General features: G+C 47.0%; 1 protein-coding gene across 2 annotated transcripts in view; it reads right to left on the reverse strand.

The window, feature by feature from the left end:
* The window catches only part of si:ch211-105j21.9 (sialomucin core protein 24-like), a 44,549-nt gene extending 20,610 nt beyond the window's left edge, over positions 1 to 23,939 (reverse strand). Inside the window, exon 1 of one of the 2 annotated variants that reach the window (XM_059653484.1) lies at positions 23,741 to 23,939. The gene's annotated coding sequence lies outside the window, so the exon portion shown is untranslated. The remainder of the gene's footprint in view (positions 1 to 23,740) is intronic. The other variant, XM_059653483.1, reaches the window with a different exon arrangement.
* Between the last annotated feature and the right edge of the window lie 369 nt (positions 23,940 to 24,308).

A 24,308-nucleotide genomic window follows, 5' to 3' on the forward strand; every position in this document is an offset into this window, starting at 1 on the left:
TCCAAAAATCACAGTTTCAGTCTGTTCCTCTATATAGGAACTCTCAATGAATTCATGGTTAATGTCCACCACCCAATTTCCTGACAGAGTGCTTCCCTTGTCAAATGGATCACAGTTTGTATGTCCTTGCATGAAGAACATCCGTTGTCTCTGATCTGGATGGCAGACTGAGAGACGGTAGAGATATCACAGCTTCATTCTGGAAGGATCACCCTGATCTGATGTTCAGGTCTGGATTTGAGAAGTGACTAGAGTTTTGCTAGCAGCTCCTTCTGTTCACATTATTCCAAACTGAAAGGTGAAGAGATATCTGCAGGAAGACTCTAAGGACTATAAGCAGAGGAGTATCTTGCTATAATTCATTCGCTTACTGTCACAACCAAGGCTTTTTCCACCTCCTGCACCACTTCCTGTAAATTTCCTGAAGTTCAAAGGTACTCTTTAAGCCATCACTCACTTCCACAAACTCAAACAGACAGAGACATCAACAACTAAACTGCATGATCATCCCTTAACTAGCAGTTTAGGGAGGTGGGAGGGAGTGGGTCTTCCTGCTTCTGAATGTATCTTCAGCACGTAACAAAGACAGGCTACATACTGGAGCAATGGGTCTGAAAATGGCAGTGTTGGAGTTGGGTCAGCATTAATGGGCTGGCAGCACACCCAACCTACTCTGAATATTTCCTTCTTGCATAGCACAGGTGAGAGTTTGGTACCATTTTGCTGAAACAACAAAGTCCAATTTGTGGTCCAAGGATGGTATCAAGTTGGTAAGACGAAGGTACAAAACGCCATTTAGGATTATCATAAAATGGTCATAACACAGACTTGACTTAGGGGAGATGTGGACACATGTTGAGTGGTATTTTAGACAGCTGATGGGGTTTGTGTCCATTGGTGGGGGAACTGGCAAGAATACCACATAGTCTTCCCAAAGGGAAGCAATGCATGTTAAAGGTCAGCAGCTGTCCATTGCAAGCAGCATTACCAGGGGAATGGCAGTGCACACACCAGAAGCCCAGGATCAGCAAGGGACCAAGGCATCAATGAGTGAGTGTGGGACGGACCCAGAGAGGAAGTGAGTAAATGGAGATGATAGGAAAGGCAACGGTGTTAGCAATAAGCTGCATCTTTCAATCAGGCAACAAGCGTGTTTGAAAGGGTGACCCGACCTCGCAACCACCCCCCCACCCCGCCCAACACACAAAAAAGAGGAGGTGACATAGCAGTACAATCACTGGATAAGTAATTCAGAACCTCAGACTAACGTCGAGAGAGGTGGATTCAAATCCCACCACTGTAAATAGTGAGATTTTAAATCCAAATTTTAGAATATTTAAATGCACAATGGGTTCTTGTGGCACAGCGATAGTGCCCCTACCTCACAGCCAGGAGACTTGGGTTCCAGTCTACCTTTTTCAGAGGTGTATCATAACATCTCTAAACAGGTTGATATGAAGATATCTTAAACACACAAAAAAAATCAGACACTTTTAAGTTGGTGTGATGGAGTTGTGAAGTGCAATCTCATCGTTTCAGTCTGCGAATGGCTGTAATATTAAGTTAAAAATTGGCTCCAGTATCATCCTTTCCAGTGAACTCTCTGGAAATAGTAATGATGATGATCTGCTGGTCATCCTTTAGATATAGGAGTGCTGTCAGAGTTGCAGGGTTGCAAATATTATATCCCTATTGGTGAAAAGGAGACAGCAATTACATGCCCATCGGCCTAAATATCACTCGTAACCTTACGTACAGATGAGGAAGGACACCACTTTGATTGGGACAACACATCCATCCTAGGACAAGCCAAACACAGACACGCACGAGAATTCCTAGAAGCATAGCATTCCAACCGGAATTCCATCAACAAACACATTGATTTGGAGCCAATCTACCATCCCCTGAGAAAAAGAACAGGAAATGACATCACCAACCCAAGGAAAACTAACCAGATAAATAGAAAGCGGGACATAACACCAGCGCTTCGTCAGAGGCTCACTGATGATGTTACCTAGAATGGTGACGAAACATCTGGGAACAAACCTTCAAGCTCAGTGAACCAGCTTACATCTGGAACAAAATAAAGACCCACTCTCTCGTGGAACGAGAGGAGGAGAGCGCTGACTTGGAGGTGAAAGGAGGACGTCAGGTTGGATGTGCACCCTTGCGACCGGTGGATCTTAATGCTGGCTTCGGCCTAACGCTGGTTCAGGGGAGCAGCCAACCCGCAACGATGGCTGCGGCAAGTGCTCGTGCCCCAGGTCAGGGGGTCCGGAACACCATCCGTGTTTCCGTAAAGAAGGTGGATGAAGGTGCACCTGTGGACCACACCTTCTTCGTGAAGAGGGTCCTGTTGGACTGTTGCGGGTTCGCTGCTGTGGACATTTACTGCCTGCAGGATTTCCCCGGAGGAGGTTTTTACGATGTGACCTTCAGGAGTGCCAAGCTTTGTGAGCACTTCCTGGAAGTTTTCAAGGAGAAAGGAGGTGAGGGCCCCCTCTCTGTATTGACCGCTGTCCCACTGTTTGTGATGCCAGCGCAGAGGAGCCGTATGGTGACTGTACACACGTACAACCCACATGTGCCAGCAGTTGATGTCCTGACCTTCCTCGGAAGGTACGCGAAGGTGGAAGGGGACTGAACTGACATCGTGGACCCCTTTGGCATCTGGACCAGTAAGAGGCAGGTCAAGGTGACGCTGAGGGTGGGCGCAGACGGGAATGTCGCACACCCACCGTCCAGCTTCGCGATCGGCGGGAGCAGGGGCTACCTGACCTATGCAGGGCAACCTAAAGTCTGCCACGCCTGTGGTAGGTCAGGTCACGTGGCGGCCGACTGCAAAGCCACCATCTGCAGGGAGGAGGGACACCTTGCAAAGGATTGCCCACAAGAGAGAAGCTGCAACCTTTGCGGGGAAGCGGGCCACCTCTATAGGGCATGCTCGCAGCGGGGTGCCACCTACGCCCAGGTCGCCGGCAGGGGTAATGCGGGGCCAGCACCCCCGGAGGAGAGGAAGGCACCAGGGCCCAGCAAGGACCCCACTAATGTGCAGGAGGGCCAGGTCGTGCAGGAGGGCCCAGCCCTGCAGGATGGGCTCGAGGCCAGCAAAGCACCCCTGCAGGCTCCGCACCCCCCACCGACAACCCGGAGTCGATGGAGGCGGTGACAGGCGACCCAGGGGAGTGGACGACGGTCCGGAAAGTGAGGAGGAAGGTGCGTCGGCGGGCCCAGGAACCGCAACCATCAGGCAGGAAGAGGCAGCTACAGGGGGGCTACAAGAGCTCCCCTGACGAGAGGGATTCAGAGAGGGCCCACCCGAAGCAGAAGTTAAAGATCTCCAGGGAGAAGGAAAGCAGCAGCCCGCTTCCAGGTGACGGGAGGTGTTCTGAGGCTCCCTCCGACACCCAGCCACACGCCACTGGGGCCCTGGAGGGACCCCGGAACTTCCAGGCGGGAAGGAGGAAACAGCGTGTCCCCAGCCTGACCCAGAGCCGGACCCTCCTGCCTCCACACCCCTGACGGGGGGATGCCACCCGGAAGGCAGCACGGACGGTTTCCTCAGCCCGGAGAGCGTCCAGCAGTTAGCTCGGGCAATGGGCATGAAGGGACAGATGGAGGGGCTGGACCTTGGACTTGGGGAGGGTACTGCGGTCACTGCCCACAATGGGGGTACGAGTTGCGAGCATTAATGTGCGCAGCGTCAAGTCAACCGCGAGATGTGTGTCCACGTTGGCCTACCTGACCACCATCAAGGCAGACCTCCTGTTTCTGCAGGAGTGCGGAATACCGCACCTCAGCAGGTATGGTAAATGGTCCAGCACCTGGGCCTGTGGGTCTTTGATCTGGTCAGGGGGTAACGACTGTCGCTCCTCAGGCCTGGCTATTCTGCTGCGGGGGCGCAACTTCACCATCTCTCAAGTTCAGGAGGTGGTGGGGGGGGCGCCTCCTAGTGGCTGACGTCACCTACAGGAACGGTCCCCTGAGGCTGATCAACGTGTACGCCCCAGCGGTACAGAGTGAGCAGTTGGCCGTCCTGCAGCGGCTTCCACCCCTGCTGGCTACGTCCAGGCCGGTCATCCTAGGCAGAAACTTCAACTGCATCATCGATGCAGACGGAAGATCTGGCGTGGGGACAGCGGGTGGGGGGGGGAGTCAACTGGACGTCACGTCCAGATTCCTGATGGGCACGGTAAAGGACGCCAAGCTGCTCGATGTCTTCAGCACCCCTGCAGACAGAGCGCAGCTGAGGTACACCTGGTTGCGGCCAGACGGGTTTATTCACTCAAGTATAGACTTCCTGTTTGTGTCACGGGCGTTCTCGGTCAGGTCCACCGGCGTCGAGCCGGTGTTCTTCTCAGACCACTGCCTCCTGCTGGCTGACTGTCACTTACAGGACGACCAGTCGGCCGGCAAGGGGACATGGAAGCTCAGCACGACTCTGTTGACCCCAGAGAACGTCGAGGAGCTTAAGAGGGAGTACGCCGGCTGGAGAACCGTGAAACCCCTCTTTGAGTCTCCGGGCGACTGGTGGGAGACGGTGAAGGAGAACATCAAGAGGTTCTTTGTCCTCAAGGGTGTTTGGAAGGCAAGAGAGAGGCGGGGAAAGCTGTCGCGACTCCAGAAAAGGGTGCAGAACCTGCTCCTTCTGCAGTTGATGGGGGTCAATGTCATGGAGGACCTCCGCAAGGTGAGGGGCCAGCAAGCCTCGCTCTTCGCCGCGGAGGCCTCCAGGATAATCTTCCGGTCCAGGGACCGCTCCGTGGAGCAGGACGAGACGTGCTCGCCTTTCTTCTTTCAGAAGGTGCACAAAGAGAGCTCTGTGCTTAGCCAGCTGAAGGAGGACGACGGCTCGGTGACGTCGTTTCGGCCCGACATTTTGAGGATCAGCAGATCCTTCTATGCCGGACTGTACGACATGAAGCCCACGGACAGCACGGCCTCCGAGTCGTTCCTGTCGTCTATCACAGAGGTCTTAGATGACGGCACGAGGGAGTGGCTGGACCGGCCGATATCCCTGGACGAGCTGACCAGAGCCCTCCAGTCCTTGGAGAGGAATAGGACTCCCGGGAGCGACGGCTTACCGGTCGAGCTGTATTCCGCTCTGTGGGACCTGGTCGGCCAGGACCTGCTGGAGGTGTACGATAGTGCGCTTCGGGCAGGGGAAATGTGCAAGTCCATGAGGAAGGGCATCATCACCCTCATTTACAAGAGGAAGGGGGAGAGGGAAGAAATTAAGAATTGGCGTCCCATTTCACTATTGAACATGGACTACAAAATCCTGGCCAAGGTCATAGCCAACTGGGTCAGGTCTGTCCTGGAGTCGGTGATTCACCCTGACCAAACCTGTGCTGTGCCGGGCAGGAAGATCGCTGAGAGCCTCGCGTTCATCAGGGATACGATCGCCTACGTGCAGGACAGGCGGGTGGACACCTGCCTCGTCAGCCTGGACCAGGAGAAGGCCTTCGACAGGGTCTCTCATGCTTACATGAGGGACGTCCTCTCCAAACTGGGGTTCGGGGAGGGCATCCGCAATTGGATCCGGCTGCTCTACACCAACATCGTTAGCGCAGTCTCGATCAACGGGTGGGAATCGGACAGTTTTCCTGTTAGACCTGGAGTCAGGCAGGGCTGCCCGCTCTCTCCTGCCTTGTTCGTGTGCTGTGTGGAGCCCTTCGCCGTATCCATCAGGAAGGATGTGAGCCTGAAGGGTGTGACTATCCCAGGCAGCGGAGGCCTTCAGGTCAAGACCTCCCTGTACATAGACGACGTCACCGTCTTCTGCACCGATCGTCGGTCGGTGAGTAGGCTGTTGGACATCTGCAGCCAGATTGAACTGGCCTTGGGTGCCAAAGTCAATAGGGGTAAGAGCGGGGTCATGTTCTTCGGGATCTGGGACGACCGCTCCTTCATCCCCTTCGCCGTCAGGACAGACTACCTGAAGGTGCTGGGTGTTTGGTTTGGTGGAGCTGGGGTGTGCACTAAGACTTGGGAGGAGCATACCACCAAACTGAAGCAGAAGCTGGGCAGGTGGACGCTCCGGTCCCTCTCCATCGCGGGCAAGAACCTGGTTGTCAGGTGCGAGGGGCTTTCGGTACTGTTGCATGGGGCGCAGGCTTGGCCTATTCCCTGGACCTGCGCCGCTGCGGTCACCCAGGCCATCTTCCACTTCATTTGGGGGTCGAGGATGGACCGGGTCCGCAGGGACACCATGTACAAAGACCTGGAAAACGGAGGATAGGGCGTACCGAACGCCACCCTCGCCCTGACGGCTACCTTTGTGTGCGGCTGCATCAAGCTGTGCGTAGATCCTCAGTATGCAAACACCAAGTGTCACTGCTTCCTGAGGTTCTACCTGTCCCTGGTGTTGCGAAGGATGGGCCTGGCCTCGTTGCCGTGGAACACTCCGAGTAGTTGGACCGTCCCGTACCACCTGTCCTTCGTGCAGAAATTTTTGAAGGGAAACACCTTTGATCACAAGGCCATCAGGCAGTGGTCAGCACGTAGTATCCTCAGGACCCTTCGGGAAAAGGAGAGGGTGGATCCCGTCGTGTGGTTCCCCACGCAGACTGCCAAATTCGTTTGCCAGAAAGCCTCATTGCCAGAACTTTCAAACAAGCACAAGGACATTGCTTGGCTGGCGGTGAGAGGGGCTCTGCCAGTGAGATCCTTTATGCATGCCCGGAATCTCTGCGCCACCGCACGCTGCCCTCGAGGTGGCTGCGGGGGGGACGAGACTGTCAATCACCTCCTTCTGGAGTGTGCCTATGCGCAGGAGGTCTGGAGGGGGATGCAGTGGTACTTGTCGAGGTTCATCCCGAGCAGCTCCGTGACGCGGGACTCCGTGCCCTACGGGCTGTTTCCCGGGACGCACACTGAGACCAACATCAACTGCACCTGGAGGACCATCAATGCAGTGAAAGGTGCTCTTTGGTCTGCCCACAACTTGCTGGTCTGCCAGCTGAAAGAACTGACCCCAACCGAGTGTTGCAGACTGGCGCACTCCAAGATCCAGGACTACGTGCTGAGGGACACACTAAAGCCTGGGGCAGCCGCCGCCAAGGCGCAGTGGGGAAAGACCACCACATGAAACCCCTTGTCTAGAATAGAAAAAAGAACCCAATCTGGTAACTGGGCCCAGCTGGCGCCTTCCCCAACTGGTCAGGGGGCCAACGGAGACTGTGCCGGGTGACGACTGCCGGGGTATTTTCTTTGCTTTTTTTTGTTCTTTGTTTGTTTGTTTCTTTCCTTTAGTTGGTGTACGTACCCCCTGGGTAACCCAGAGCGGCTTGCATGACTGGGTAGGTGTATCAATGTTTTATTTTTTGTACATCTTATGAATAAACGAAACGTCTGAAAACTAACCTTCCAGCTCAGCGAGCAAACTCACATCCAGGAACCCAGGAACTCAACCCGAGCTACAAATCTTCTCAAAACTCGCTGGCTAAATCTCTAAAGACAATAAACCAGATCAAAATTAACTGCCTTTGAATGAAATTCCAGGTTAACACATGAAATTCAGCACAGACTTGTTCAGGGTAATTTAAATTTTGTCTAGCCTAATTGAGTTCTTTGAAATAATGGAAAGGTTGGAGGAGTAAAGCATGATTGCATATGTGAATTTTCAAACACCGTTTGCTAAAATGTCACAAAATAGAATTGTTGGTATTAGTCAGGTCCCTGGATCGTGACCATTGTCACAATGCCACATCTCCCCCAGGATTCAAACGGTACCTGTGATGGCATTTACCTCCTAAATCCACTGTGTCCTGACCAGGACTGAGTTCTGGAGGAATTTCTTTACTCACAGGCTAGTGAGTCTTTGAAATTCTCTATCCCAGAAGGCTCTACCCCAGACACTGAGAGCATTTAAGACAAAGATCAGTAGATTTCCAGATATTAATAACATCAAAGGATTCAGAGAGCGCTTGGGAAAATGGCATTGAGAAGATAATCAATCATGGTGTTGAACAACAAGGCAGGCTTAAGGACCTGAATAGCCTTCACAATCCTGTGACAATGTGTCCTCACCTCAGGTTCCCCAAGTCGACATTGAAATCTCCCACTGAGACCAAACACACCCTTTTTCTTGTTTTAGTTAAAAATTGTACCCTCATTACAGGAAGGTGATAGCCGAGTGGTGCTATCAATTGACTATTAATCCAGAAATTCAACCAGTAATCTGAGGACCTGGGTTTGGAACTTGACACAGATGGTGGAATTTTAATTTAAATAAGAATTTACCGATGACCATTGTTGGGAAAACCCATCTGGTTCACTAATGTTCTTCAGGGAAGGAAAACTGCCACCCTCACCTGGTATGAACTACATGTGACTCCATACCCACAGAATAGGATTGACTCTCAGTTGCCCTCTGAAATGGCCTACCAAGCGATTTTCTGTTGTACCAATCACTCCAAACTCTCAAAGAAATGAAACCAGGCATCAATCTAGACACCGGAAATGACAACAGCAGAAACAACCCTGTTGACCCTGCAAAGTCCTCCTCACTAACATCTGGGGTCTAGGGCCAAAATTGGGAGAGCTGTCTCACAGACTAGTCAAGCAACAGCCTGACACAGTCATACTCACAGAACCATACCTTACAATGTCCCAGGCACCATAATCACCATCCGTGCATATCTCCTGTCCTACCTGCAGGACACACCAAATAGAGGCAGGGGCACAGTGGTATACAGTCAGGACGGAGATGTCCTGGGAGTCCTCAACATGGGATCCAGACCCCACGAAGTCTTGCGGCTTCAGGTCAGCGGGCATGGAAACCTCCTGCCGATTGCCACATACCATCCTCCCTCAGCTGATGAACGGGTACTTCGCCATGCTGAACAACACTTAGCAGATTCACAGAGGATGGCAAGGGCACAAAATATACTCTGGGTGGGGTATTTCAATGTCCACAACCAAGAGTGGCTTGGCAGCAGTGCTACTGATCGAGCTGGTCGGGTCCTAAAGGACAAAGCTGCTAGACTGGGTCTGCGGCAGCTGGTGAGGGAACCAACAAGAGGGAACAACATACTTGACCTCATCGTTACTAATCTGCCAGCTGCAGTATCAGTAAAAGTGGCCACCCGCACAGTTCTCATGGAGACAAAGTCCCACCTTCACGTTGAGAATACCCTTCTTCGTGTTGTGTGGCACTATCACAGTGTTAAATGAGACAGATTTTGCACAGATGTAGCAACTTAATACTGGGCATCCATGAGGCGCTGTGGGCCATCGACAGCAGCAGAATTGTACTCCAGCACAATCTGTAAACTCATGGCCCGGCATATCCCCCACTCAACCATTACCACCAGGCCAAGGGAACAGTGCTGGTTCGGTGGAGAGTGCAGGAGGGCATGCCAGGAGCAGCATCAGGTATGCCTGAAGATGCGGTGTCAACCTAGTGAAGCCAAACAGGACCACTTGCACGCCAAACAGCAAGTGATAGACAGAGCTAAGCGATCCCACACACTAATGGATCAGATCTAAGCTCTGCAGTCCTGCCACCATCTAGACATGAATGAAGGGGAAAATTAAACAACTCACTGGAGGAGGTAGCTTCACAAATATCCCCAACGTCAACGATGGTGGAGGCCAACACATCAGCGCAAAAGATAACGCTGAAGCATGCGCAGCAATCTTCAGCCAGATGTGTCAAGTGGATGATCCACTTTGGCCTCCTCCAGTGGTCCACAGCATTACAGATCCCAGTCCTCAGCCAATTTGATTCACTCCACGAGATATCAAGAAACGGCTGGAGACTCTGGATACTGCAAAGGCTATGAGCTCTTCACAACATTCTGGCAATAGTACTGCTGACCTGCGCTTCAGAACTTGCTGCTCCCCTAGGCAAGCTGTTCCAGCACAGTCACAACACAACACAGGTATCTACCAACAATATGGAAAATTGTCCAGGTATGTCCTGTATGTAAAAGGTAGGACAAATCCAACCTGGCTAATTACTGCCCCATCAAACTACCCTCGATCATCTAAAGTGATGTAAGGGGTCAGTAACAGCACTATCAAGCAGCACCTGCTCAGAAATAACCTGCTCAGTGACGCCCAGTTTGGGTGGCCCTGGTGGAACTCAGCTCCTGACCTCATTACAGCCTTGGACAAAAGAGCTGAATTCCAGAGGTGAGATGGCAGTGACAGTCCTTGATGTCAAGACTGCATTTGACTGAGTGCAGCATCAAACAGCCCTAACAAAACTGCTATCAATGGGTCTCAGGAATGGAGTCACAACCGACACACAAAGATTTTTGTGGTTGCTGCAGGCCAGTCATCTCAGTTCCAGGACATCTCTGCAAGAGTACCTCAGGGTAGTGCCCTAGGCCCAATCATCTTCAGCTACTTCATCAATAACCATCCCTCCATCATTAAAGGTCAGAAGAGGGAATGTTTGATGATACTTGCGTATAGCTCAGCACCATTCATGATTCCTCATATACTGAAGCAGTTCGTGTTCAAATGCAACAAGATCTGGACAATATCCAGGCTTGGATTGACAAGCGGCAAGTAACATGTGCACCACATAAATGCCAGGCTATGACCATCACCAATAAGAGACAATCTAAACACCAACCCTTGACATTCAATGGCGTTGCCATCACTGAATCCCCCCCACTGTCAAAATCCTACAGGTTATCATTGACCAATGCAACTGGACCTAGTACATGAACACAGTGGTTACAACAGGTCAGAGGATAGGAACACTGCAGTGAGCAACTCACCCACTGACCCCTCAAAGCCTATCCAATATCTACAAGGTACAAGTCAGGAGTGTGATGGTATACCTTTCACTTGCCTGGATGAGTGCAGCCCCAACAACACGCAACAAGCTTGACACCATCCAGGATAAAGCAGCCCGCTTGATTGAAACTACGTCCACAAGAATACAATCCCTCCACCGCCAACAGTCAGCGGTACACACTGCAGAAATTCACAAAACATCCTCAGATAGCATCTTCCAAACCCATGACCACTTTGTCCACAACAAGTGCAGCAGATATATGGGAACACCACCACATTCACGATCGCCTCCAAACTGCTCACCATCTTAACTTTGAAATATATCGCTATTCCTTCACTGTCGCCAGGTCAAAATCCTGGAATTCCATCCCTGAGAGAATTGTGGATCAACCCACAGCATGTGAATTGTAGCGGTTCAAGAAGGCAGCTCACCACCAGCTTCTCAAGGGCAACTAGGGGTGAATAATCAATGCTGGCCAGGCAGCTTCACCCACATCCCACAAACACATAAATAAAAAAAGTGACCAACTTACTGATGAAGGGTCTAGGCCCGAAACATCAGCTTTTGTGCTCCTGAGATGCTGCTTGGCCTGCTGTGTTCATCCAGCCTCACATTTTGTTGACCAACTTAATAACAGGTTAGATATCACAGAGCAAGAAAGTGCTAACAGGAAATTCACTAAAATATTACAGCTGACAAATGATTTGTTCCCCTAAGAAAGTATGGAGTCATAATCACCTCTCTATTAGAGAAAGCCTATTGGTTAGGAATACCATTCACAAGCATGGGGTGATGTTAAGATGGAGGCCCACATGAGCAACACCAGAGAACTAACCAACCCCAACCCCAAGAAAATATAGAAACTGGAATGGTTCTTTGGAAACAAAGAAATTAATGCGACTTTAGTTCTCAAAATCTCAGAAAGTTTTTCGTTATGTAACAAATGAAAATTTATTTTGAGAGGATGAACGATTATTGACCAGCAGACTTGAATTTAATGTAATTTTCACAAGAGCTAGGAGGTGACACAAGGAAAAAAATGCTTCTGCAATCAGTTATGTTGATATAGACTGCATTGCCTGAAAGAATGGTTGAAACAGATTTAAAAGGTAATTAGATAAATACTTGAAATGTTGCTGTATTCTCAGGCAGAATGTGACTAATTGAGTAGCTAGTATAGGCACGGAATCTCTCTCCAACAGTGAGACGTTCTATTAGTATTGTGCTGAAGTCTCTGTGTCAAAGTGTGAACATTTGACGTTCTGACCCAGAGGCATGATTACTACCACTTAGCCATGGTATTAAAACATTATCTTAGAAGCATTTCTGCTTTTGGATATTTTGCCTGAAATGAATCAGAGCAGTCATTTTAACCTGTATGGAATGATTTTCTAATGCAACATTCTCTAGCCTTAGGAGTGATACAAGCTGTAAGGGGCATCTTGACGTGAGCAACATTTTGCTCCAAATCATAGGAGAGAGTAGAAGTGTTGGTTTCAATTAATTTAAGGCTAGTTTTGCAACATCCAACATTCAAGCCCAACCTATATCAGTCATTGCCAGGAAACCGAAGAATAAGCTGAGTCAGTGCTGAGGCTTTTTAATTGGTGTGGTTATCCTCAATCTGAGAACAATGAGAGTGAAAGTCTGGTTTTCCTATGTGCTCAATTGATACGATGACCTAATTATTTCCAGCAATTTTTTGTGCAACAGTATGGTTTGTAGTTATTTATTGCTTTACATTTAGGGGTAAAAATTGAAAGAAGATTTTGTTTTCATTTCATCACCTCTACACTCATTTTTCTATGTCATGCCCCATTGCTTTGCACCGCGAAGGCTTCGTCATTTAATATCTCCTGCCTTCCACCCTATCACAAGCTTTTGTTCCTCACTGCATCCACCAAATCTCCCTCCAACCCCAGCCCACTCTTTTCTGCCTCTGTTTTGCCTAAAACCTAGTACATCTTGATTTCTCTAGTTTTCATAAATAGTCATTGACCTATTCATTTCATTTCTGTTGCCACAGATACTACCTGACCAGTTTAGAAGCCACAGATTTGGGAAGAGCAAAACAGGGATAATGGGGAGGTGGGTGGAGAAGGAAGTGCGGTTATGCAGTTGCACTAACCAAATCCACTTAAAATACAGTCTAAACACTAACATATTCGCTCATGTCCCATACAATAATGACTCGGAGGAAGGAAGGTAATATACTGTAACCAAATTTTTAGATGACACAAAGATAGGTGGAAAGTTGCATGAGAGACAGAGTTTCAGAGAGATATTGATCGGGTAAGTAAGTCAGCAAAAAGTTGGCAAATGGAGCGTAATTTGGAAAAATATGAAGTAGTTCATTTTGAAAGAGAGAACAGACTATTATTTAAATGGACAGAAACTGTATATAGCTGCAACACAAAAGGGGCTCGGGGAAGGTTATGTACAAAACACAGAAATCTAGCACACAGGTGCAGCAGGTGACCAGGAAGGTGAATGGAATGTTGGCCCTGATTTTAACAGGGTTGAAGTATAAGAGTAGGGGTGTCTTCCTGCAACTGTACAAGGTTCAGGTGAGGCCATATATGAAATACTGCGAGCAATTCTGGTCCCCTTATTCAAGGAATGATATGCTATGGTCTCAGGTGTGGATGGATTTTCTTATGGCTTGAGGACCTTGACACAGTAAATGTTGACAGGATGCTTCCCCTCATGACAGCGTCTAGAACCAAATGGCATAGTCTCAGAACAAAGGGGTGCCATCTTCAAGACTAGGATGAGGAGGAATCTCTTTTCTCAGAGGGCTGAGTACCTTTGGAATTCCTTTCCACAGAGAGTTGTGGAGTCCTCATGTACATTTAAGGCAGAGATAGTTTTCTGATCAACAAGAGAGTCAAGGGTTATGATGAAAGAGCAGTACATTGGACGTCAGGAAGACTGCATTAGCCATGATTCTATTGAATGGTGCAGCAGGCTTGAGGGACTGAACAGTCTACTCTTGTTCCTATTTCTTGTAGTCTTATAAATCAGTAGGTGGTGAGGTGCTGTCTTGAGGTCAGTCTCAAAGTAAAATATGCAGCATGTTTAATGCCAACCTCAGCCCTACATGTATGTTTAATAATTGATTTCTATAACTTGATCCAGTGATAATACTGTATGCTGTTGAGGCAATCTTTACATTGGACAGAAAGCAAATGATGGAAATGTAATTAAAATTAAATGGTTGGAGGTTTCCTGGACACCTAGAAACAGGTTATTCTTCTCCCCTACCACGACAGTATGCCATTGTTTGACAGGGAGTTATTCGTATTGAATTAAAGCCTGGGACCACACCATTCCTAGTCCCACTACACGGGCTCTGGTCACCTTATTTTACACAGAAACCATTAATACTGGACCTGGGACAAACCTTTGAAAAGATTCTCAAAACTGAGAATACAATCTGCTAGGGCAATGACTATGCTCCCTGTGGTATATTACTTGAGTTAAACAAACATGCTCAGCTGCAAGCAGCCATTACTGATTTAATTTACATCTCACAGTAGAGAGCACACGGGGATAATATGAACAAAATGCTCAGATTTTGCTATACACTACATTCCCAACCAAGAATACTGCACTGAAGTAAAATGATCGTAGCCACTTACACAGACACAGCAGATGACTAATCCTTGTTCACTGTGCCTCTGCCATCTCTGATATAGCTCTTCAACTGGTTCCTTTCCCCCTTCTCTTTCTCTAAAGCCCTAGATTTTCCTTTGAGTGTTTATCCAGTACATCTTTGAATGTTATACTTAGGATAGTAGAAATAGATCTTTAAGGCAGTACATTTCACATCACAACAACTCCCTGTGTAAAACAATGTTACCACATGTTACCTCTGGCTTACTTTGCCCAAAAAATTATATTTTATCAGTTTCAGTGAGTGGAAGTATTTTCCTTTTTATGAGTTTGTTTTCTGGATGTCAGAATGGGCAAGTGAGACTGAATATTTTTGCTAGACACTGAGCAAGCATTTTATTTTTAAGGTCTGGTTAACTTGTTTCATTGAGATCAGTTGATAGAAATTGAGATTCTAATGCAAAGCATCTGATATTAAATAAGATTCCATTCAATGGCAATAATACTGGGAGAACATTTTGGGGATTTGGGAAAAAAAACTGGAGAAAGTGGCGCTGCACTGAAAACTGCTTTCTAATATCTATCCATATCACGATAAAGTAATATTCTAGTGCTGGAAACACAGCAAGCTGAGCTAGTCCATGACAACTTTCTATTTTGCTTTTCAAAGCTGTAAACATGAACTAGGTTCAGAATCAATGGAAGTTTGATAAACTAACCTAAAATCACCTGGATTCAGCAACTTGATTACGCCCGACCTCCTCGAAGTAAATATTGAGAACCCCAGGTGTTAATTAAAGAAAATCATTAAAAGTTCCAACCATCAGGTGATCTTAAATTTGAAAGATGTATTCTTTCATACTCTGTTAATTTTAAAGTCAACAGCTAAAGTATTTTACATTAAGTGTAACAGATCATTATACAGTAATTACTGTTCAGTGTAAAATGAAAGAACTGTAATTTGTTAAACACCAAATATAAACATCATTCTGGTGTTAAAGCAGGTAGTATTTTGGAGCTAAAATAAAACAAATAACTGCAGATGCTGGAAATCTGAAACAAAAACAAAAAATCATGCAGAAACTCAGCAGATCTGGTGACATTTATTCCAGTTCCGAAGGAGGGTCAGTGGACTAAAAACATTAGCTCTGCTTTCTCTCCACAAACACTGCCAAAACTGCTGAATTTCTCCAGCTATTTCTGTTTTCATTATTATTTTGGAGCCACAGATTCTTGTTGTCTTCCGGATGAGTGATCGGCTTAGTGTCGTCAACCAAATATGAGACTAACCAAATATAATTTCAAGTAGTTCTTGCGCAGAGCTGTGCTTATTAGGAATGCATACCACAAATTTATTCCTTATCTTTGTCTTGAAAGAGTGACCCCTTATTTGAGATTATGTCCTCTATTCCTGGAGTCTTCCTCAAGGGAAAACAAGTTTTATTGCATACCTACAGCTAAGTCCCTTAAGAATCCTTCATGATTCTTTCTTCTAAATTCCCTGAGTTCAGGCCCAAGCCAGTGGGTAAGACACCAGCAGATATGTAGTCAATTCATTGACATGTGTAGGAATAATAAACTTAGGGAATTTCAACTTCCTAACATTAATTACGGTAGTCAAAGGATTTAGAGGATTTCTTGAAATGAACTCAGTAGAATTTTTGATAACAAAGTGTGGAGCTGGATGAACACAGCAGGCCAAGCAGCATCAGAGGAGCACAAAAGCTGACATTTCTGGCCTAGACCCTTCATCAGAAAAGGGGGATGGTGAGAGGGTTCTGCAATAAATAGGGAGAGAGGGGGAGGCGGACCGAAGATGGAGAGAAAAGAAGATAGGTGGAGAGGAGAGTATAGGTGGGGAGGTAGGGAGGGGATAGGTCAGTCCAGGGAGGATGGACAGGTCAAGGAGGCGGGATGAGGTTAGGGAAGGTTTGATCAGGAATAGTCAATGTGGCTCATGCCTACCAAATTTGGTTCAATTTCATGAGGAGGTAATGAGGTGCAGAGATGAGGGTGGTGATTTGATATAGATGGACTTTAGCCTTTGAGAATTATAAAGAAGGTAAAAACACGTGAGATGCACAGTAGCTTGGCAAGTTGGATCCAAATTTGGCTTAGTGACAGGAGACAGAGGGTGGTGGTGCAAGGCTATTTGGGTGACTGGAGTCTGGTGCATGGTGGCATACCACAGTATTTGATGCCGGGTCCCTTTATCACTTGCAGTATATATGGACAAGGTTGATGAGAATGCAGGGTTGACAGTAAGTACATTTGCGGATGGCACAAAGATTGGCTGTGTAGTTGACATTGAGGAAAAGGTCTCAGGTTACAGGAAGATATAGACAGGTTGGTCAGACACACTGATCTGTGGCAGATAGAATTTAACCCTGAAAGCTGTGAGAAAACACTTTGGAAGAAGCAACATGACAAGAAAATACTCCATGAATGGTAGGATACCAAGAAGCTCACAGGAACAGTGGGATCTAGGGACATTTTTCAGGGATCCCTAAAAGCTGGTCAGGTTAATAGGGTGGTTAAGAAGGTAAATGGGCCACATACCTTTATCACTCTTGACATAGATTATAACAGCAGGAAGTTCTGTACAGAACTTTGGCTCGGCCGCAGGTGGAGTACTGTGTACTGTTTTGGTCAGCACATTATAGGAAGGATGTGATTGCCCTGGTGGGGGTGTAGAGGAGATTCACCAGGATGTTGCCTGGATGGAGCATTTAAGCTTTGAAGAGAAGCTGGGCAAGCTTAGGTAGCACTCTTTAAAGCAATGAAGGTTGATGGAGGAACTTCATAGAGGTGGGTAAGATTAAGCAGTAGGGACAGGGTGAATAGAAAGCAGCTGTTCTCCTTAGTTGAAGAGTCAGCATGAGGGGCCATAATTTTAAGGTGAAGGGCAGGAGGTTTAAAGGGAATTTGAGGAAAAACATTTCCACCCAGAGGGGGGTGGGAAATTGGAATGCACTGCCAGAGAGGATAAGTGGAAGCAGGAAACCCCATAACCTTAAAAAGTATAAAGTATATGGATGGTCTTTTGAAATATCATAATATTCAAGGCTATGCAACAAGTGCTGCAAGGTGGGGCTAGTGTAGATATGTTAGCGTAGACTCAATGGGCCGAAGAGTGTCTTCTGTGCTGTCTAATTCTATGACTCTATATTCAACACATCATCATAAGGCAACCCCTCCATACCAGCCTAGTGACTGGTTTCTGGGCTGCCACCAATACTAGGTGTGGTCTGACCTATGCCTTGTAAAGTTTTAACAAGACTTCCTTTATTTTATACTCCATTCCCTTTCAGATAAAGGCATACATTCCATTTGCCTTCCTTGTTATTTGCTGAACCTGAATGCTGGCTTTTTGTGATTCATAGAATTCTTACAGCGTGGAAGTAGGCCAACCGTCTGAACAATATCCCAACGTGGAAACTCCGCACAGACAGTAGCCCATGTCCCTGGCAGCAGTGCTATCCACTGAGCCATCGTGGATGATGACTCCAAAATTCCTCTGTTCTGAACATTTCTGCAGCCTTTTCCCCCCCGTCTTCTTGTGATTCACTCCGAACAATTCAGTTTCCAACACCAGAAAACCCTAATCAATGTCAAAGATGACAACTTCTTTGTTTGTGACTGTTGATGTGATTAACAGTGACCATTCTGAGGCCATTCCCTTTCAACCCTCTTGGTATGTGTACAATCTTCAAATGGTTGACCACAGCAATCACCTCTGTGATTGGGGGGTGGCCTCAAGTCCATGTCCTCACTCCATACGAGGAGAGAATCCTGGTCCTCGTAGGAGTGGTGTTGTAGTAATATCCATCTCCCGCCAAGTAATTATGTAATGCTCTTCATTTCACTGCCGCTCTAATAAACACTGCCCTTGGTCTCAACCACTGCACAACACTTCAAAACACTAGATGTAACACCTTTCTCTCTGTCTTGCCAGGACTGTCAATGTCTCAACTATCTCTGTGGGGAAATTTCCAACTCCCCGAGAAGCCACCTCTTCAACCTCGAAGGATGAGAGTACAGACACCTCGGAGGAAGCATTGACAAGACTGCATCCTGCACCTCTTCCAGCAAAAACACAGATACCATACAGACTAGGGACACAATCTACTGAGCACCGCCCCGCCATAGCTTCACAGCTGGCTGAGGAAGAAATGCCCCAGGAGCTGGTACATGAAGGACTGCTGAAGGCCATGGTCCTGCTCAACTCCAGGTAGGAGAGGATCCTGTGGTTTCAGAAATCAGGGACTTCACCACAGGCACAGTGAGGGACAGGGAGGAACAGGAGAAACAGCAAAAGTGGCAGGGCCCTCCACCTCCAACCTGCTGGCCTTCCTCCAACCCTTGGGAGTTCACACCACAGAGGATCAACTTGAATCTCCCAAGAAGACCCCCTCAGCATGGCTAGCCCCTCCAGATACAAACATGCCTGGCGTTGCTCCACCTAACCTCCATAGATCATAGTGATACATTTGTCCTCCACATTCAATATCCTTAATGTTTGTCTGTGCTCAATGGATAAAGCTGTCAAAGAGGTGTCTAGCAGTGGTGATACCAGGGAGATGCCATATCCTGAGAGGGTCAATGATGTAGAATGGCCAGGGACTGGGCAGCATGACACCTGTGTGCCATACATTGTAGTGCCATACATTGTAGTGTCTTGGGGCCAATGTTCCTTTCCTGTGAAAGTCCACTGGTCAGTATTTACTACAGCCCTCCCTCACAGGTCAGGCCACGTACCGCCACATCCCCCATTGAGCATGTGCACTATCCAGCATGATAGAAGGTGACAGCAAGTGCTCCTCAGGCAGGCACTTCCAGCCTCAACCTGAATGTACCAGAGTCCTCAAAAATCCCACCCCTTCCTTATAGCCCATCCCATAATCACCACAACATTCACACTTCCCCAAGTCCCCATCTAACCTACGTATATAAGCCTGCGCCTGTCCCACCATCCCCACCCAGCTCTAGCATATGTGGTGACCGTCCTAGGTGTTTCCCACTGCCCCACTCTTGAAGCCAGTGCGTTTCTGGCTCTAGGTGACAGTGCCCCACAGGCCTAACCCCTTCCCTGCCATGTTTTACTGCATCACCTCTCTCCCACAAATTCTGCTGCCCCCTCATAATTTGACTGCACCCTTACCCAAAGCCTGCACTCTCCACCGCCATCCTCCTCCCTATTCATCTGAAGGTAGACTGGCTCAGGTTTGATCTGGCCTTCTGTGCCCCACTCCAACCTTTGCTTAGTTTAATTGGACAGACTCACCTCCTCAGCCAACATGACACAAGCTTCAGGCAAGATGTACCCAGTCCCTTGTCTGATGCCGAAACATCTCTCCAACTGTGTTAGCCCTAGCCCTGAGACTCACTAATACAAAGTCAATGGACTGACCATGGCTCACACTCTGAACTGCAAAAACAAGGTCTTTGGTGTTTACTCCCCAAGACTTTAAGACATGGCTGCCTGCTGACTGTCTACACAGTGCGTTTGCTGTGTAAGCTGCTGGCAAACAGGGCTGGCGAGAGATTGATGCAGCACACTGCCGTACTACAGAATGTCCACCGCCTAGACTGAGGACACCCACCAGCAAGGCAAGCTGCCTGATTGTGTGATTTCACTAACAGACACAGCAAGACAAAGCAGGGATGCTGTGAGCAGACAGGGTCCAGGTTGTGCTAGCTGGATGGAAAGAAAACTGGCTAGACAACAGGAGACAGAGAGTTGTAGTGGAAGGAAGTTTCTCAAAATGGAGAAGTGACCAGGGATCTGTGTTGGGACCACTGTTTGTGATATACATAAATGATCTGGAGGAAGGTCTAGATGGTCTGATTAGCAAGTTTGCAGATGACACTAAGATTGGTGGAGTAGCACAGTGAAGTGGCCTGTTGGAGAATGCAGCAGTACGTAGATAGATTGGAGAGTCGGGCAGAGAAATGGCAGATGGGGTTCAATCCAGGCAAATGTGAGGTGATGCATTTTGGAAGATCCAGTTCAAGAGGGAACTATGTAGTAAATGGAAAAGCCCTGGGGAAAATTGGTGAACGGAGAGATCTGGGTGTGCACGTCCATCGTACCCTGAAGGTGACAACGCAGGTTGATAAAATGGTCAAGAAGGCATATGGCATGCTTTCCTTCATTGGGCGGGGTATTGAGTACAAGAGTTGGCAGGTCATGTTACAGTTGTATAGGACTTTGGTTCGGCCACATTTGGAGTTCTGTGTACAGTTCTGGTCGCCACATTACCAAAAGGAGAGGGTGCAGAGGAGGTTCACCAGGATGTTGCCTGGTATGGAGGGTGCTAGCTATGAAGAGAGGTTGAGTAGATTAGGATTATTTACATTAGAAAGTGAAGGTTGAGAGGGGACCTGATTGAGGTCTACAAAATCATGAGAGGTATAGACAGGGTGGATAGCAAGAAGCTTTTTCCCAGAATGGGGGACTCAATTACTAGGGGTCACGATTTCAAGGTGAGGGGACAAATGTTTAAGGGAGACATGCGTGGAAAGTTCTTTACGCAGAGGGTAATGGGTGCCAGGAACGCATGGCCAGCGGAGGTGGTAGAGGAGGGTATGATAGCATCATTTCAGATGTATCTAGACAGACACGTGAATGAGCAGGGAGCAGAGGGATACAGATCCTTGGAAAATAGGTGACAGGCTTAGATAGAGGATCCAGATCAGCACAGGCTTGTTGGGCTGAAGGGCCTATTCTTGTGCTGTAATTTTCTTTGTTCTTTGTTCTTTTTCTTTGTAGACACTAAGCGAGTGAGCATTAGGACAGCGAGTGAACAGCCCTGAGATGCAAGATAACAAAGTGTGGGGCTGGATGAACACAGCAGGCCCAGCAGCATCTCAGGAGCACAAAAGCTGACATTTTGGGCCTAGACCCTAGGGCCGAAACGTCAGCTTTTGTGCTCCTGGGATGCTGCTTGGCCTGCTGTGTTCATCCAGCTCCATACTGTGTTATCTTGGATTCTCCAGCGTCTGCAGCTCCCATTAGCTCTGAGATGCAGCCTGGTTCAGTCTGTGAGCTTTGAGCCTGTCCTTGTGCTGAGTGTCCCCGCTGCAGACTTGTTGCTACACACTGTAACGTACGTCTGTGCTTCCAAAGTGCACTCCTGTGCAGAGTAGAAGTACCAGGCTGATTTTGATGGGGTGCCAGATGCCAGTGTCTATGGAGAGACAAAAATCAGAAATTGCTGGAAAAAAAAAATCAGGTTTGGTAGCATCTGTGGAGAGAAAGCTATTCCAAAAGAAGGGTCACTGGACCTGAAGTTTTGGGTCTCTTTTTCTCTCCACAGACGCTGCCAGACCTGCTGAGTTTTTCTAGCAATTTCTGATTTTGTTTCAGATTTCCAGCATCGTCAGTTTTTTTTCCCCCATGGAGCAAGGGTCTGAGAGGCTGATGCCCATTGATATCACGCTGAGACCTTGCCAACCAGCAAACAGCGTGGAGGTGATCTGGGCAAGCATGGAGCTGAATCCATTGGGCACATAACCCGGTTTCCCTTGTCAGATCTTCCTGACACCTAACTTGTTGGGCAAGTTTGGTAAGATGAGACACCAAAAATTAATGAGGTGACTGTAGCTTTAACAAGTTGTTAAACAAGTGCTCAATACTCATCAATAGGCATCTCACCATCACCCAGCGAGAATCTTTCCACACTTCTTGTGAAAAGCAGAAAAGGTCAAATGAAATGATCTCACACGGAGATGGGTTTTTCAGCACTTGATGTACAATTCTGCATCACATCTTGCCAGAGCCTGTGTCACTCTGTAAAACTGTGTCCTGTATGTACACTGGTGACATCCAGTTCAACTTCAGTCATTGCTCTCCATCTTTCCACTGCTCCGATGTTGTTAAGCTGCATATCTGACATCAGGTCTTGGGTAAGCTGCAATCTACCCCATATTTCTTTTGCTAAGCTTTTGGTCATCCATACTAATTTATTTCTTTCTAGCAGTGGTGCTGCTATTTGTAATACAAAAACATTGCAAGATATTTCACAGGTAAACTATGTTAAAGATAGTATGATTTATTTAAAAAATTCCAACTATAAACTCTTATATTGTTAAAGGATAGTGGAAAGGGGTAACCCAGCACCAACTGCAAGAATCCCACAGGCAACAAGTAACAGTTGCTTTGGAAAGAAATAGGGCAGTCAGAAAAATCACAAGCAGTATTCAAATAAAACCAGTTACTAATCTGTGCTGCACACTTTGTGCACAGTTCTGAAGCATGGCTTGCAACAACAAATGCAGAATAATTTTTCTACGCTATGTAAAGTTCATTTACTTTGTTTGCTGAAGAATAGATCAATTGAGATAAAACGGCTTGTGAATTCTAAAGTAGTTGTCACGGTAACTCACATTTGTTTCTGACATGTCATGCTCTAACTGGCTCTGGGTAACCGTGGTTTGAAGACAAGCCCAATTGTTTGCAATAATGCCACTCATATTACAGGTTCAAGAAACTAAACTACCTTCACCGATACTCGGCATTAAGCCACTTCATGGCACTCCTGAAATACAGTTTCCTTATATGAGAAACCTATCAAAATCATTGGCCACACAGATTGCGGGTTAAGAGAGTTTAAACTCACGTACAAAATTATTTCAATAGCAAGATACAATTTCAAAGTACATAGATGATTCAATTATACATCGATCCACAGTTCAGCATGCTTGTAATAAAATTTGTTAACAGAACATAATGCTTTTCTAAGATGAAATTCCTTTAAAAAAAATTGAATGGCAGCAAAAATCAGCGGCTATGATTGCACTACATATTCCATCATTGTGTTTTGGATTTTCATTTAATAATCGACTTTACTTGCAGCTCAATGTGAAAGCCTGGTGTTTTGTTTTTCGTGTAAATCATTAACTGATTTCTGCGTTAACGATAACTGCTTGTATTGAAGGGTACATTACAGCAAACTCTATGGAGTGGAAGTGCGTGGCCTGGATAATATTCCAACAGTGTCGATGGGAAATCCTGGAAACTTTCAGTAAAATCTATTTACAGAATGGCCGTCAAAGCTTTCGACAAGACCGATCAGCACATTATTTGAAAATATTTCCTACTCCCTCCTCCCCACTTGGATTCACCAGATCTGCCAAGGAACAAACCAAAAAAAAGTCAATGCTGCACAGTTGAACGCTCTAAGCCGCTGATTTTTAAAACCTGAAAGTCCTTTATTCTTATATCCCACAGATTATTAAACAGTGTACTGAGTTCTTACGGTCACACCTTTAAAAAGTAGATAGGCAGCCAATAGTTGCCCTTAATTTCCTGTTAATCCAAATACAGACTAGAGTTCTAGTTTGAAATAAATTCCAAACCAAGCTCACCTTAATTGTAAAGTTGGCAGAGTTTCAGACAATCCTCTGGTGCCCGATTTTAGGGATTTCGTGGGGTATTGAGAAGATCAGCGTACCCACCACTTGACTATAAACTGCACCACCTGGTCGGCTTGCCCTGCGAGAGTACTAACATGCTCTGCCTTCTTGTCATTTCCGGGGCATTTCATTGTTCTCATTCCCCAGAGGCTGTGACTGGGTGCGAGAGAGGGAGCCATAGGATCAGAACTGATTTTACGTAATCAGGAGGGAGGGCCGTGAAATTTGTTGTGTTTCACAGCTGCTCAGGGCGACACACCTGGGTTGAAACCTTACACTATTTGGAAAGTTACTTTAACAGTCTAATCTTAAAGTTTTGATTCGCTTGTACTTGCTGGCTTGCCGGAAAGAAAATCGCACTGAAAGCAGATATTCACTAGACACTAAGTCATGTGAACTCCCGCATATTTCTTGGGGATAATGAAAATTAGACAAATAGATGGCAGTTTAGACAGTACAGTATAAAGAACTGCATGCAAATTATAGAAACTAGCTCGCGCACAAATAGGTTTTCAAAACA

The sequence above is a fragment of the Stegostoma tigrinum genome, chromosome 21 (assembly GCF_030684315.1).
Source record: "Stegostoma tigrinum isolate sSteTig4 chromosome 21, sSteTig4.hap1, whole genome shotgun sequence".
In the NCBI taxonomy this organism is placed as follows: Eukaryota; Metazoa; Chordata; class Chondrichthyes; order Orectolobiformes; family Stegostomatidae; genus Stegostoma; species Stegostoma tigrinum.